Source organism: Equus caballus, chromosome 1 (genome assembly GCF_041296265.1).
Source record: "Equus caballus isolate H_3958 breed thoroughbred chromosome 1, TB-T2T, whole genome shotgun sequence".
NCBI classification, from domain to species: domain Eukaryota; kingdom Metazoa; phylum Chordata; class Mammalia; order Perissodactyla; family Equidae; genus Equus; species Equus caballus.
In genome coordinates this window covers 135,543,247-135,559,570 of record NC_091684.1, presented here as the reverse complement: position 1 = coordinate 135,559,570, position 16,324 = coordinate 135,543,247, and the positions used below count along the sequence as shown (strand labels likewise).

At 47.6% G+C, this 16,324-nt stretch overlaps 1 long non-coding RNA gene across 1 annotated transcript; it reads left to right on the top strand.

The window, feature by feature from the left end:
* The first annotated feature begins 9,353 nt into the window (after positions 1–9,353).
* On the top strand, positions 9,354–15,918 carry LOC138924572 (uncharacterized). Its single transcript, XR_011439518.1, has 3 exons — positions 9,354–9,601; positions 10,992–11,230; positions 15,631–15,918. It is a non-coding gene; the product is annotated as an uncharacterized lncRNA (long non-coding RNA).
* The last annotated feature ends 406 nt before the right edge of the window (positions 15,919–16,324 follow it).

Sequence of the window (16,324 nt, the reverse complement as noted above, 5' to 3'; positions counted from 1 at the left end):
ACCCGTCTCTGTAAACAACGTTTTACTGGAATACTGCACACTCACTTATTCTGTTTCCACATTGTCTACAGCTGCTGCCATGCTACAGCAGAGCTGAGTAGTTGCAACAGAGATCGCAAGGCCCACAAAGCCTAAAATAGTTGGCCCTTTACCTAAAAAGTGCGCCGACCCTGCTCTAGATGATCACCCTTTAGATTTTGAAGAAGACTGCCATGTCCTCGGAGCCATCTCACCTCAGGCCTCGCCACCTTTTCCAACAGGCTGAGTCTCAAGTCCCCTCAGCTCCCTGGCGTCCAGCTCCTGCACACGCTCAGGTTTGCCAGAAGCCCCCTTCAAGGGGGAGCATCATCCCCAAACACTCAGCCACAGGAGGAGACCAAGGCCCTTCCCTCCCTGCTCCTGAGGTTATGATCCTGCATGGGACATCAGCACTTGAGCCTTCTGCCCCACGCCCAGACCATCCTCACCTGCCCCCCAGCACTCTCTCCCTCCCCCTCGCCTCCCACACTCTCCACTCCTCCACAGACTCTCCTTGGGCTTTCTGCTTAATAATTGATACCAACTGCTGCAGAATGTCGATGCTGAGCACATTAGGAATTCTGCACCATTGCAGAATAGGCCTCCCCTTCCTGGAGGCTTTGGGGAGAAGCTCTGAGCGGCTCCAAGCTGTGAGTGGGCATCTCTGGCCATCCACAGATGGCATCCCAGGGCCAGGGGACAGGGACCAGGAGCTGTTCATCATCCCCTAGGAGATGACCAGGGGCCTGTTCATTACCCCGAGACCACTGCTTCCATGACCTCCGGGCCTGTGCTCACGGCAGGGGCATCTCCACTGACGGTATGGCTCAGAGAGGTCTCCTATCCACTCACCAAGGAAGGCTTAAAGACTTGACTCTTCTCTTAGGCAAGGCAAGAACCTCCAGTAGGGTGATTCACGACTGAAGGAAGTTCCTGATCCACCTCACACTCGCTTTTGAACAAAACCCTTTCCTCCCCTCAGCATGGTCCAATAGAACGTTCCATGATGAGGGAAATGTATCTGTGCAGACCAATATGGTAGCCATTGTCCACATGTGGCTATTGGGCCCTTCAAATGTGGCTACTGTAACAGAGGAACCATATTTTTAATCTTAATTAATTTAAATAGCCTGGCTAGTGGCTACTGTCTTGGACAGTACAGATTTAGCTCATGTATCAAATTCATTAGAATTTTATCCTTTCAATTCTTTGGGGCCTGGTCAAAAATTTCTCTAGGGAGGGAGAAATCACATTTTGGAACCAGTCGGTGCTTCCTCAGTATCAATCCAGGCACTGAGAACAGTGATTAATTTGGGGAGGCCAGAGGAGGGGGCACTGGAGGTCTCTGGGACCCAGGGAAGAAGAAAAGGGCAAGATCAGGCCAGCTGCAAATCAAAAGCCCCCCAATTTTGCCAACCTGGGGGCCAGCCGGGACCTTGGAGGTGGCCAAGTCTTGTCAGTTTCTACAAGCAAACCTGACACTTGATAAATAGAAAGGGAGGAAGGAAAGGAAAGAAGAGATGGCAGAAGAGGACTGGAATCTGTAAGCTAGTTTAAGAAACAAAATCACAAGAGATGAAACAACTGGAAAACAATGAGGTGCTAAATTATGGCAATGCCCCTGTATAAACAGAAATCCCAGCAGTGGGGACGTCAGTGGGGTTGAAGAAATCCTGGGAGAAGTGGGAGTCGGCTTGGGCAGGGCCATGGGCAGACTGAGCTTTGACTAAGGGAAAAGGAAAGGTGCTCTGGGCAGGAGGCTTGAGCAGACGTGCTGATGCGGGATGAGGAGGCAGCCTGGCCAGGCAGCCAACAGACCCCACCCACTGGACTAGGAAGAGAGAAGTAAGGTGAGGGCTGTGGTGCAGCTGCACTCGGGGGCCTGGGCAGCTCGAAGGCAGGAGTTTGGGCGTAAGTAGTTTCCTCACTGTCTAAGAAAGGAGGAGAAGTTGTCCAAGGTTCCTGCAGAGGCTCCTGAAAAGCCCACAGGAGCAATGCCAAGGGTCAAGGGTCAGGCGGGTACTAGTACCATTCATGCAGGAGGCGGGCTCCTCTGACAGGTGAGCGGCCTGGGGGAAACTTTCTTAGAAGTGCGCTGCAGTCCCAGGGCCTCCCGTCCAATCCCCATCCTCCTGCGCCTCCTCTCGTGCTGTCAGACTCCCCCTGCTCCTGGCCCCTTATCCTTCACAGGTATTTCCCCCACTAAATCTTTTGCAAATCCCATTCTATCTTGGGGTCTGCTTTTGTAGGACCTGAAATAACACAGTAAGGGAAAAAGAATTCTATTCTCTCCAAGAGGTTATACACTCCTCAAAGGTTGGAGCATCCTCCTGAGCAAAACGGCCCCTGGCAATGTCTCCCGAACACAGGAAGTGCTCAGGACATGAATTCCTGTTCATAACACGAGCATGCATAGGCCACAAAGCAGGGGTTAGGCCATCAGGAGCAGGGGCAGGGGAAAGGCAAGTTTCACACTTTGCCTGGGCAAATTCCCATGGCGGCCTCCAGCTGCCTCCCCTAGCCCATTCTTATCCCGCCCCTCTGGTAGTGACCCCAAAGTTGTGAGCATCCCGCCCCCTCTGGTAGTGACCCCAAAGTTGTGACCATCCCGCCCCTCTGGTGGTGACCCCAAAGTTGTGAGCATCCCACCCCTCTGGCGGTGACCCCAAAGTTGTGAGCATCCCGCCCCTCTGGCAGTGACCCCAAAGTTGTGAGCATCCCGCCCCTCTGGTGGTGACCCCAAAGTTGTGAGCATCCCGCCCCTCTGGTGGTGACCCCAAAGTTGTGAGCATCCCGCCCCTCTGGCGGTGACCCCAAAGTTGTGAGCAGTGGGAACACTCCTACATCAGAGTCTCCTGGAGAGAAGGAGCCAAGCGTGCTCACTCACATCTGAGACCCACCAGCTCCACTTTTCTCAAATCTGGGCACCAAATGTTTCAAACTTTTGATCCTGAGGGGATAACAGAACTGTGAGGCATGGAGAGCAGGGGAGGAAACCACAGAGAGGGGCTGAGTCCCTGGTCATGTTTTCCGGGGAGGGGTGGGGGGAGATTGAGGGAGTAGAGATGGCATCAGCTACCTCCAGTCCCTCCCCCATCACGGGCTGTGTAGTTAAAGAGCTGTTGAAGGCCATCAGAGAAGCCACTTGCACAACAACACTTACTCACTGGGCTCACCCGTTCCATTGTTCAGATCCAGGCTTCTGAACCTGGGCACTCACGACATTTGGGGCCTAATACTTCTCAGTTGGGGTTGGTCGGGGGGCCTGTCCTATGCATTGTAGGGTGTTTAGTGGCATCCCTGGTCTCTACCCACCAGATGCCATTAGCACTCCTCACTCCCAATTGTGACAACTAAAAATGTCTCCAGATATTGTCAAATGTTCCCTGAGGATCAAAATTATCCTGGTTGAAAAACCACTGATTTAAATCATCAGCAGAAACCCTACTTTGGACAGAATAAAATAAATTCAAGGCCCATGAGATTGTTTCTCTCCCCATCAATCTCCCTATGGTAAGTGCAGTTTTCAGGTCTCACTGGCTCTCTGCTAACCTGAAACTCCCAAGATGGCTCTTTCCAGACCTGGTCCTGGGGGCCTCCAGCCCTCCCCAGCCCCATCTTATCAAATCCCATGGGCCACGTGGCCCAGCCGAGCCCAGCAGACAGCCACAGTGGTGCTGCCTGGCTAGAGAGTCTTCAGATTGTCTTACTCGCGTATGCCAGTGGTTTCTGGTGTGGATCAATAGCATAGCTCTGCTTCCCCTCACTGCATTTAAAGGGAACTAATCCAAGCAGGGATTACATCTGCTGCCATTCACCGAACATCTCTTGATTTATGTATTCATTCAACAAATAGTTATTGAGTTCCTTCTAGATGACAGGCAATGTGTTAGGAGCTAACGACATAATCATGAGTCAGAGAGATACAGCCCTGCCATTCCTGGTGAGGGAAGGTACGGGCTCTGAACTCAGACTCCTGGGTTTGAATCCTGGTTCCACCATCGACCAGCTCTGTGACTTTGGCACCTTTTTGACCTCTCTAAGGCTCAATTCCTCACCTTAAGATGGAGATAAGGGGAGGTGAGAATTAGACGGTGGAAGGTGTAAAAATGCTTAGTGCGATGACTGGCATGTGTTGAGGTAAGAAAGAGCTCACCCTGTTGTGGAGGTTGTCATTATTATTATTCAAGACATTACAGTCTAGTGGGAGAGCCAGACAAATTTAACATGCAATTATATAAAGTATGACACGTGATCTGAGAGACGGACACACAGAACTCATCTGGGTGTGGGGGTGGAAGGATAAAGTTCAGGGATGCTTCTGCCAGGAAGAAATGCTGCCTAAATTAAGACCTGAAGCTTAAGTAGGAATTAGCCAGAAAAAATGAGGCAGTGGGGAGAGGGTTGCAGGTAGAGGGAATGGCACGTGTTAAGGCTCACAGAGCAGATCGTCGGGGTGGGGAAGCAGAGAGTGCTCAGTGTGGCTGGAGCACGGCTGCTGGAGATGAGAGCAGGGATCACACCAATCAGTCCTGTAAGCCATAGCATGGCGTCTGACCTGACCCTGGAGCAGTGGGAGGCCACTGAGAGTTTTCAGCAAAGGAGACTGTGTGATCAGATTTGATTTAGAAAGCTCGCTCCAGCTGGAGAGAGGAGAAATGATTGGAGGGACAAAGCTGGATGCTGCTGCAGCTCCCAGTGAGAGCTGACAGCTCCTGGCCTAAGGAGTGACAGCAGGACCCAGAAGAGGTAGGGGGGCTCCAAGTCCACAGAGCCATAGACATTGTGGTTAACATGGCTCCGAGCACACAGCAGACGACCCGTAGATATCCGAAGAACAAGAAAGTTGGTGCAACAATCAGGACTTTGGAGGGATCATTTAGAGACTCAGAAGGGCTCCCAGCAAATTCCTGTAGCATCCAGGCCAGGGGCAGCTTCAGGAAGCTGATTAGAAACAAAATAGAAAAAGCCTTCCTCCCTACCTCGTCCTCCCGCTTTGGCAGTCATGACCTGTGCTGACAGAGAGAATGAATGTCGGAGCAGTCAGAGAACAATCAAACACGCCGGGCTGGAGGGGCTGCCATCTGTGGAGAGGCTAAAGAAATTAGGTCCAGAGTCTGGAGGGGCACAAGCTGAGCGGGACCACATCAAAGGCTGCAAAGTCAGGCAGCAGGCACCTACGGCCGGCGGATGACAAATGAGCTCAGGCCTGAGTGCCTGGTCTGTAAGATGTTGTGCACATGTCTGGGTCTCCGGAGCACAGGCACATGCCCACAGTGCAGAATGCCAGCTCGGGGCTTCACACAGGTGGCCTGGGGCAACTACAAGGGAGAGCAAACTTGTCTAAATATTAATTTTTAATTAGACAACTAATTTTCATAAAACATTAAAACATTACAGATAAGGCTAAGGTCCCTCTGCACCAACCTCAGTTCTAGTTCCTTCCTCTCCTGTCCCCAGAGATGACTACTCTCCAGGTTCTCGGGGGTGCTTCCCAGCCGCTTTCTGTCTATTTACATGTGCATACAGTGTGCCCAAAGAAAGGGCATCACCTTGTTTTGTGGGGAGCTGTGCTTGCTTGCTTATTGCCGTGGCTGTGAAGAGCTGTGTCCTCCATCTACAATTTGCTTGTCTGATTCACAACATGTCTGGAGTTCTGCCCATGTGAGTCCACAGGGATCCGCCTCACCCTTCCTAACTGCAGCTCGGTAGATACATTTACGACAGTGAAGTCGGCCATTCCCCCATCATAGACACCTTATACAATGAGTAGAAAATCCGAAACACCTTACTCTTTAAGGATAGTATGGGCCAAAAAATAGAACTATCTTCAAAAGGCTCAGGATAAGGTCCAGAATGGTAGAGTCAGGAGGGATCTTAAAGTTTAGAGGGAACTGGGGCAAGTGTCCACCCTCAACAGTGAGGACCACATTTGGGGGACGGTAAATGGATGACTGAAAAGAGCGGTGATGGCCGAGAGTCTGGGCAGAGAAATTGCTTCCAGCTTTGTTCACACTTGGTCTAACCGACACCACACACAGCTGAGGTGGTAAAAGAGGATTCTCTTAGGCAAAAATATCCAAAACCAAGAGTGACAAATGTTGGAGAGGCTGTGGAGAAAAGGGAACCCTCATACACTGTTAGTGGGAATGCAAACTGGTGCAGCCACTATGGAAAACAGGATGGAGATTCCTCAAAAAGTTAAGAATAGAAATACCTTATGACCCAGCCATCCCACTACTGGGTATCTATCCTAAGAACCTGAAATCAGCAATTCCAAAAGTTCCATGCACCCCTATGTTCATCACAGCATTATTCACAATAGCCAAATCGTGGAACCAACCTAAGTGCCCAGCAACTGATGATTGGATAAAGAAGATGTGGTATATCTATACAACGGAATATTACTCAGCCATAAAAAAGGACAAAGTTGTCCCATTCACAACAACATGGATAGACCTTGAGGGTATTATGTTGAGTGAAATAAGCCAGACAGAGAAAGACGAACTCTGTATGACTCCACTCATAGGTGGTAGTTAACATATAGACAAAGAGAACTGATCGGTGGTTACCAGGGGAAAGGGGGGTGGGGGGAGGGCACTAGGGGTGAAGTGGTATACCTACAACATGACTAATAATGATGTACAACTGTAATTTCACAAGGATGTTAACTTTCATAACCTTAATTAAAAAAAAAAAAAAAAAAAGAGGATTCTCTTAGCCTTCCTGTGGGGTGGAATTTCAACCCTACACTGGGGCCCAACCTGATTTGTGAGCTCAAGCAGGGAGACCTCCTTCTAACATGCTGGCAGGAGGGAAGATGGAGTCAGTCGTCTCTGTAAACGTCTTCATCAAGACTCTGCTGATCTGTCTCCCCACCCATCAACACACATCCCACTCGCTTCTTGGAGAGAGAGGGGGCTTGTCCAATTGTTGTGGCCTCTATAGTGGGTCCTTTCAGCTCACATCTGAGTTTGGATGACTAAGCCCAGGCTAGATTCTTGCAGACATCCAGGTCAGAGGGTAAAAACCAATGCAAGGCCAAGAATGCTGGGGGAGTGGGGGCAGCCAGGGCTCTTGACTGGCCCTGTCCGTAGGTGGGGGAGTGGGTCACCACACTCTCACCCCTAATGATGCTGAAGTTCCACACTGCAGTTCCAGTGCTTGCTCAAGGCCCTCTCCTTCATCCTTTCAAAACTAAACTACCCTCCAACCCTGCTAGCCTGAAATTCAGCCACCTGGTAGGACTAAGCCATATAGTGCCCAACACCCCTGCATGGTTGAGCCAGACAGCACCACGGTTATTGCAGGGGAGGGTGAAGGCCCACAGAGGGAGGCCCAAGGAGATGCCTGGGCAGGGCTGCCACTCGTCTCCAGGTCAAGTCCTGGCTTTGATCCTCACAGTGGGTCGCAGGCAACTGCCCCACCCTCTCAGGACCACACTCTCCCCATTACATGAATGGGAGCCCAGCCGTGCCTTGTCTACTTCCCAGGGCTACTGTCAGCTCAACACGGCCAGGGGGTGCTGCTCAGATGGGCACAGGGCAGGGCAGCCAGTAAGGTAACTCTACACTAAGCCTCAGTTTACAAGATGGAATAACAACAGCCCCTGACTCATAGATTGTTATGAAGGTTGATGTAGACGCTGCAGGAAGGACCCAAAAAAAGCAGGTGCTGGGGCCAGCCCGGTGGCACAGTGGTGAAGTTTGCCCACTCTGCTTCCATGGCCCAGGGTTCGCAGGTTCAGATCCCAGGTGTGGACCTACACACCACTCCTCAAGCCATGCTGTGGCAGCATCCCACATACAAAATAGAAGAAGATTGGCACAGACGTTAGCTCAGGGACAACATTCCTCACCAAAAAAAAAAAAGAGAGAGGTGCTAATAATCATAATTGCGATAATTACGTACAACGAAGACGCTGAGCGTTAGTCTGGGATCTGTCCCTAGGGTCTCAGTGAGGATTTAGCCTTCAGCAGACTGAAGCTCAGCTGACCCTCACCCAGACTCCAGGTTCCTGACTCAGCTTTTCTGATAAGAGGTATCCCCGCCTCCCCCAACACAGCTAGCTCTCCAAGCCATCACCCCAACTGTACCTCAGTCCTCCCAACTCTCCTGACCTTGTGTGACCTGGACGCTGCCATGACCAAGCTCGGCTGGTCCTCAGCAGAGGTGAGCAAGGAACCACAGGAAGGAGAGTGAGGGACAGGCTGGGCCACCTCACAGGTCACTCCTCAGGTTAGTGCCCACAACTGCATAACAACGGGGTGACACTCTGAGTGGCTCAGGGGCTGGCAGCTGGGAGTTCCAAGGAAACCTCAGGATGGTGGGCCAAGCAAGAGAGTGGAGCCCTTGTGGTCCCTCCTTTGGTGGTTTTAATTCTGCTGGTCCTGAGCCAGCACCCTGTGAGCCATAATCCCCCCTCCTCCCCCATGTGGCCTCACACCATATGGATGTCTGAATTTTGTGTTGCCCCCACGAAAGCCTGACATCAGAGCCTTCTCTACCCCCTTACACTAGACCGGAATAATCTCCAGAACAATTCAGAAGCGGCTCCAATCTCCTGCTGAAACAACTGGCCTCAGCTCAACGGTGTGGCGAGCAGGATTGTGATCAAGGCACTCCCAGAATGTCAGAAGGTCAGAGCTCAAAGGCTGGGCCCTAACGCCATCACTTCACTTAGATGAGGAAGCTGAGTCCCAAGAGAGGAGCAATGAGCCCAAGTCACAAGCTAGCAAGGGACTAAGAGCCTCTTGACCCTCGCTCCCCAAGCAAAATAAATAAACTCCACCTGGACACCTGCGCTCATGCTTTTCAGCAAAACATGGTAATAAACCCGTTCGCAATTCTTTCCTCAGTGGAACCCCTTGAGGCTGTGGCCTTTGATGAGAATCCTCCGGGCAGATTCCGTGTGAGACGCGGGCTTGACTAGCGAGGACTTGGGGGGCGGCTTGGGTCAAAGGGAGGCAGCGCTGGCAGAGCCCTGCGCCACCCCCCTCCCGCCCCCATCACAGACCCGGGGAAAGCCAGGGAAGAGCGCCCTGCAGGTCCCCATGTGTCTCCACTCGCCCACGCCGCACGCCCCGGGCTGCCCCTTTTCCTGCCGAGGCGCCCGGGCCCCTGCTCTGGCCCTGAAAACACACGCTCGCCGGTCCTGGCCCCTCCCGAAATTCTGGGAATTTCCTTTGAAGTCTGCAAGCTCCTTCGTTCCGGCACTTTCAGGGTAACTCCTGCCGCAGCGCCACGGCTCGGCGAGCGGGCGGGGGCCGAGCAGAGAGTCCGCCCCCAGCCCTGCGGCCCGTGCCGCCTTTGCTCGGGGGCGCAGCGCCCCCTGCGGGCCGACCGTGGGCCCTGCTCCCGCGGAGGGTCGGGTCCATCAGCCGCACGGACGCAGGAGGCTCGATATGGCGATTGAAGACCCCGACAGCAGCAGGTCCGAAGAGCGCAGGGTTCAGCGTCAAGGAGTCCTGGGTTCCAGGCCAGCCTGGACTACTTGAACCTGGGTCACCTGTAAGCGCCACTCTGTCCACAGATGGAGGACCCTCAACATCCCTAGCTGCTGTGAGGACCACAGGCAATTGAGGTAACGTCTTTGGCAGTGCCTCCGCATCTCCCCGCATCTCTCCACTCTCCCTCTGATGCCTAGATGGCCCCTCCCCTTCCCCTCCGGAGCCTCCTCTGCCCGCCTCCCAGCACCCTGCCCCGAACCGTGACCTTTGCAACCAAGTTTAATTGCTAAGCCTCCAAGCCTCTCTGAATGCATCTCCCCAGGACAAGGACCCTTCTTCCTAAGGTGACAGTCGGCCAACACGACAGACAGAAAGGCACAATGAGCTGTATGATCACAGATCTGGGAGTCAGGAGAGTGGACTCCAGTCCGCTTAGCCAACAGTCTTGTGACTTTAGACAATTCCCTTGCCCCGCTCAGGGAAATTTCCTCAAGTTTAAAAAAGGAGAAGATCTGCTTAGATCTGACACTCCTTGATTAAAGTGCTCTTTCCAAAAGCAGTACATCCTGTGAGGAGCTCATCTCGATTCCCCCACCCCCAGGGATGGCTCCTCCTCCCTGCCCCTCCTCCTGAGTTGAATTAGTACAGAGCACCACCACAAACTCATCATCCAGACTACAGACTTCGGGAAGAGGCAGCACAGACTCTGCCCCATACATCTGAGAGTCTTCAGAGACCGCCTCTTCTCCATCCCTCCCCCACTGCAGCCTTCGCCTCCTCTGCATCCTCCCGCCCTGTCTCCTGCTTGAGCAAAGCCACTCCCCACGTGGCTGCCAGGATGGCCATCCAAAACACAGTTCTGATCAGGTCACACCCCTGCTTAACACTCTCCAGTGGCTCCCCAGAGCCTTTAAGATGAGGGCCAAGATCCATCCCCTAGGAGAGAGAGCCCTTGGCAATCTGTTCCTGCTGATGTCTCCAACATCACATCCTGTCCCTTCCCACCTTTGACCTGAGTGTCCCCATATATGAACCTGCTGGTGCCACCACACCGATTCGCATCCCTGCACGTCACTTACAGGGTCCCCTTTGCCAAGGAGGCCCCCACCTCACCACACCCTCAGACACATGGGACTCACTTCTGCTCTGGTGTCCCTTCCCCTCTCCAGCCAGGCTGTCTTCCCTCTGTGCTTCAGAGCCCCGGTGCTTACTTCTCTTGCCCCCCCCCCCCCCAACCACATTATATTAAAACATAGTTCAGTGTTCTTCTTGTTCCAATTAGGTGTCTGTCTTCTCTAAATTGTGAACTCCTCGAGGGCTGTCTTATTCATCTCCACATAACTCAGATGGCTCCTGGGATCTCCCAGCCCACTTAGCTCTAGCTTAGATGAGCTTTGTAGCAGACACGGCTAATTGCCTACCCAATCACCATTCTCTGAGTCCTCCTTAATGATAGAACTGAGATTTTGTTCAGGGAAGCAATATGCTCAGCTAAAACTGTCTTCTTTCCCAACTCTCTTGCAGCTAAGTGTAACCATGTGATCCACACCTGGTAGAAGTCACTGGATGGAGCTTCTGGGAAAGCTTTTCAAAAGAGGATGGATTCATGCAGCTGGCCTTTTTTCTCCCCATTTTCCTTTCCTGGAACATGGGCAAGATGTCTGCAGGAGCAGCAGCTTTCATGCAACCATGAGGACAGAAGCCACACACTGAGAGCAGCAAGATAGAAGGAAGCTGGGTCCCCATGACAGCCTTGAGACACGGTACTAGCTCCTAGCTTATTTATCCCCCTCTGGGGTTTGCTCTTCCTGGCAGCTGAATGCAATCCTAACTGATACAAACACAATTTCCTCACCTCAATAAGGAGAAGTTCAGGGTCCTCCCCTACAAGATAGTCTGCCAATTCCCAGTGGGCTCACGTTCCCACAGTCACCACTGACATTAAGTTCCTTTCCATTTTTCTTTCTTCCTGGAGCCAGAAGTCACAGACCACTGACCTTCCATTTTCTCAATTTCACAGTGGGAAGTGGTTAACTGAAAATATTTTACAGTGAAGACATGGACATGCTACATTGCAGCATCTCACATTTAGTCAGACTAAAGAGTAGTAAGCCTCATTCTTAGAAGTCCTTCAGCCACTCCACCCGCCAGGAGAATATATTCTGACCACATCGATCCATGTGGTCCTGGCCTCACACCCTCTTGCCTCCTCTCTCCTCTTACCCTCTCCTCTGATCTTCCCTCCCCAGCCCTTGAAGGAGAAAAAAACAAATTCTTCTCATGTTCTCACTCATTGCAACTTAACCATCACTTGTGACTTGGACTCCCATGAGCACCCTCACCATCTGTCCCAGTGGCTTACCAAGCTATTATTCCAAAGCTATGATTCCTCTCTAACAGGAATTCTGTAATTAGAGGTTAAGATCATTAATTTTTCACTCTCACTGCATTCATCTTTCCACCATGTCCACACAACATACAGGCTCCGTGAAGGTGGGTTGAATTTACTGGGCTAAAAGGGAACCCTGAGATACACACATCCTCAGTACTTACCCACCTATTTTAAGAGGTACCATGGCCTCTGATTCAAAGGAAGAATTCTCTTGCAAGAGGTGTCAGGCCAAGTAAAAGGAAAGATTGGTGCTAAGGTCAGATGAGTGCAAGATGGGTGGCAGATAGGCCCTCAACTCTCTGTCTCTGTGCAAGCCACATTCAGTCTCCAGTCTCAGGTTTCCCATGAGGAACTCAGACTGAAGTTAGAAGGAATTTTAACTCTCATCTTAAAAAGCTAAGAATGACATGAGATCTCTTTGTAAATGGAAGATATTTTTGTATTTCTTACACCGTGCCTTTTTTTCTTCTCAAGCTGGCAAATGTTTATTTTATTAATCTTTTTAAAACACTGACTTTTGGGTGTTTTTATTACCTCTACTGTATGTTTCTTTTCTCTTTCTTCACTTATCTCTATTATCACTTTCCTTCATTTCTGCATTTATTCTAACTTCCTAAGTTTGATGCTTGGCTCATTAATTTTTAAGCTTTCTTCAAATATAAGTATTTAAGACTATACACTTGCCTATATATACTGCTTTGGCTGCATCATAATGTTTTGATGTATAATATTTTCATTAGGATTCAATTCTAAATATTTTCTAATTTCTGTTCTCATTTCTTTAACACAAGAGTTGTTGAGAAGTGGTTGTTTTTTAAATTTCCACAATAACTGAGGGTTTGTAGTTTCTTGCTGGTATGGTTGTTGATTTCTAACTTAAGTGCATTGAGATTACATCATGTAGTCTATGTGACAATAATGCTTTTGAAAATTTTGAGGCTTACTTCACAGCCTTTCTCATGATCAATTTTCGTAAATGTTCTCTGTGTGCTTGAAAAGAATATGTGTTCTATTTGAGTGCAAAAGTCAGTAAATTTCCATTAGGTCAAACTTTGTGTTGTTCAAATATTCTATATCTTTGTTAATTTTTTATCTCTTAGAAAAATCAGTTGAAAGATGAAGGTTAAAAATCTACTTTGGGGGCCGGCCCTGTGGCCAAGTGGTTAAGTTCATGTGCTCTGCTGTGGTGGCCCAGGTTTTTGCTGGTTTGGATCCTGGGTGCGGACATGGCACCACTCATCAGGCCACGCTGAGGTGGTGTCCCACACAGCACAACCAGAAGGACGTACAACTAGAATATACAGCTATGTACTGGGGGCATTTTGAGAGAAAAAGCAGAAAGCAAAAAAAAAAAGAAGAAGATTGGCAACAGTTGTTAGCTCAGATGCCAATCTTTAAAAAAAGAAAATCTACTTTGATTGTGAATTTGTTGATTTCTCCTCATAGTTCTGTCAATGTTTGCTTTATATATTTTAAGGCTTTTTCTTTTTAGGTTCATGTCACTTAGAATTGTTACATCTTTCTGTTAAAGAATGTTCTATCATGTAGATACTCTGCCTCTGTAGTTATGCTTTTTTCCTTAAATACTATTTTGTCTAATATTAATATCACCACACCATTTCTTTTCTTTGGCTTAGTATTTGCCTGGCATATATTTTTCCACAGTTTTACATTCAGCTTTTGTGTCATGTTTTAGGTATGTCTCTAGTAAACAGTGTATAAACTGAATTTTGCTTATTTAAAAAATAATCAACTCTGAAAATCTTAGTCTTTTACTGAGAGAGTTTAGCCACTTTATATTTTTTATGATTATTGGCATATTTTGCCTTATTTTTTCTATCTTATTTTGTACTATACTTTCATCCCACTTCTTTTCTTTCTCTTATTTAGTTTTTCTTTACTTGTCATTTTTAGGAGAGGGTTGATTTTTTTCTCATTCAGTTTTTTATCTTTATTATTTTAGTAGTTACTCCAGAAAGTTTAATGTGCATATTTAACAATCTCTAAAGCTAATCAATATCCTTACTCTTCCTCTGAATAATCTGTGGACTTTAAAATATTTAACTTGATTACTCCTCGTACTTGCAAATTATTGGGGTTTATTTTTTATCCTATTTTTCCTTTAATCAAAAAATAGGCATTATTCTTCTTTTATACAGTCAATATTTATTTATATATACACACATATTCACCACTTTCTTGGCTCCTAATTCCTTTTTGTGTGTCTTATCTGGAATCTGGGATCACAACTGAGATCACACTGCTTCTGTGGCAAGTATAGGATTTTAGAATTTCCCTTAATGAAGATTTGTTGGTTTCAACTCCCTCATTTTTTGTTTGTCTAAAAATGACTTTAATTTTCCCTTTAATTTAAAAGATACTTTTGTTGTGTGTATAATTTTAGGCTAATGATATTTTCTCTCAGCACATTTTTCTGTCTTCTGGCTTCTATTCTGCTCATAAATGTAATTACTTTGTAGGTAATCTACTTTCTGGCTGCTTTTGTAATCTTTTCTTTGTCTTTGGTGTTTTGTATTTTCACCATGATGTGTCTAGGAGTGAATTTCTTATACTGCTTGAAATTCAGAGCATCTTAGTTCTAAGGTTTGTATCTTTCAACAATTCTGGAATATTCTCAGGCACAATTTCTCTGTCTTCTCATCCTGAACTCTGAATAGAGACCACTCTCTCCTCCATGTTGCTTAACTTTTCTTTCATACTGTCCATTGCTTTTTCTCTCTGGTGTACATTCTAGTTAATTCCCTCATACCTATCTTCTAGTTCATGATTCTCTCTTCAACTGCTTCTAATCTGCTGAATCCCCCTCTGCTGAGATTTTAAGTTTCCATTGCTATCTTTCTTGTTCCTAGATGTTTTGTTTGGTTCTTTTATCATTCCTCTGGGTCTTTTTGTTTAAATCCTCTCCTTTTCCTTGCTATTTTCAAGTCTCTCTTTAATTTCTATAAATGTATTAAACATACTTTAATATTCTGTATTCATTCATTCTAATATTAAAGTCTTTTTGGGTCTGATTCTACTCTCTGTTGTTTTCTGCTGGTTCTTGCTCACCACATTTTTTCATGTCTATTTTGTGACTTCTAACTATGAGCACAAATAAAATTTTATCCATGGGAATTTTTTGAGTCTAAGGATGAAATTGTGCTTCTCCAAATAATTTATGTTTGTTTCTGTCATTGTCTGAGGTACTATAAACCTAAGACTACTTTAAACTAAATTCTCTATTTAAAAATTTTAGAGTATATAAGCAGAATGATTTTGGGCTGGAGACCTACATTAGGGCAAGCCAGTAATTATGATTTCTCAAAGAATGTTTTTTCTCTCCACTCAGTGACAAGTCTTGTCAGGCAAGGTCAAGTTTACTTATTGTCCCCTCCTGCCTGGTGGGTTTATTTCTCACTCACCTTTTCACTAGAGTCCCAGCTCTATATAAGAGTCTCTATTACACTTACCAGGCTAGGTGGGCACGAGATTTTATCTCCCACACCACATCTAGCTTTCAAAAACTGAAGCTCAAGGCTGTCTGTTCTTGGCAAATACTTTTAGGGTGAACTGGCATCTGTGGTAGCTTAACTACCTGGCTTCCCTGTTATTGTTATCATCGTTGTTATTCCTCCTTTTTCTTTTTTTTTTTTTTTTTTTTTTTTTTGGTTTCTTGATATTCCTTATTTTCTTTTCAGCTCAGGTCTTCATTTAAAAATTTTTTTTTTCAAAATTATTTATCCAGGTTTTTTTTTCATTGTTTTCTTCTAGAACCAAATTCAGGGTGTCCAGCCCACCAGAATCCCTGAAACAAAGTCTAAAAACATTTTTGGATTGTGATGGTTACCCCTAAATGAATCTGTGGTTCGTGTTATCTTCACCATCTGGATCCCACGAATACTGCAGTGATTTCATTGTCTTGCATTCATGCGCCCTTCACCTTTACCAACACAAGACCTTGTGGATGACAACAAATGACTTTTGTTTTGTCTATGTGGATCCAAGAACAGGACTAAGCTTACGGAAATAAAGGATGTTCTTCAGGTCTTCTTCTAATAGTAATAACAATGACAGCTAACTTCTACTGGGCACGTAGAACGTGCAGGCCATTATGCTAAATGCTTTTTGTGCATTCTCCCATTTAATCCCCACAACAGCCCTATGAAGTAACACAGTCATTATCATACCCATTTAAAACATAAAGAAGTCCAAGTGGTTAGGTGCATTACCCAAAGCTACCAGCCAGGCGAGGCTGAAGTTTGACCCCAGATTGTATCTAACTCAGGACCAGAGCTCTTCACCACTGTGCTGCACTATACAAGTAATGGCTCTTTGGCCGTGATGACCAACAGCCACAGAGAGCATGACAATGGTACAGGCAGGGAGGGGTGGCTGAAGGGGCCCAAAGCCTGTCCATCACAGAGCACTTTCAGTCTTCAGAAGCCCTTAAAACTAGAGATTCATG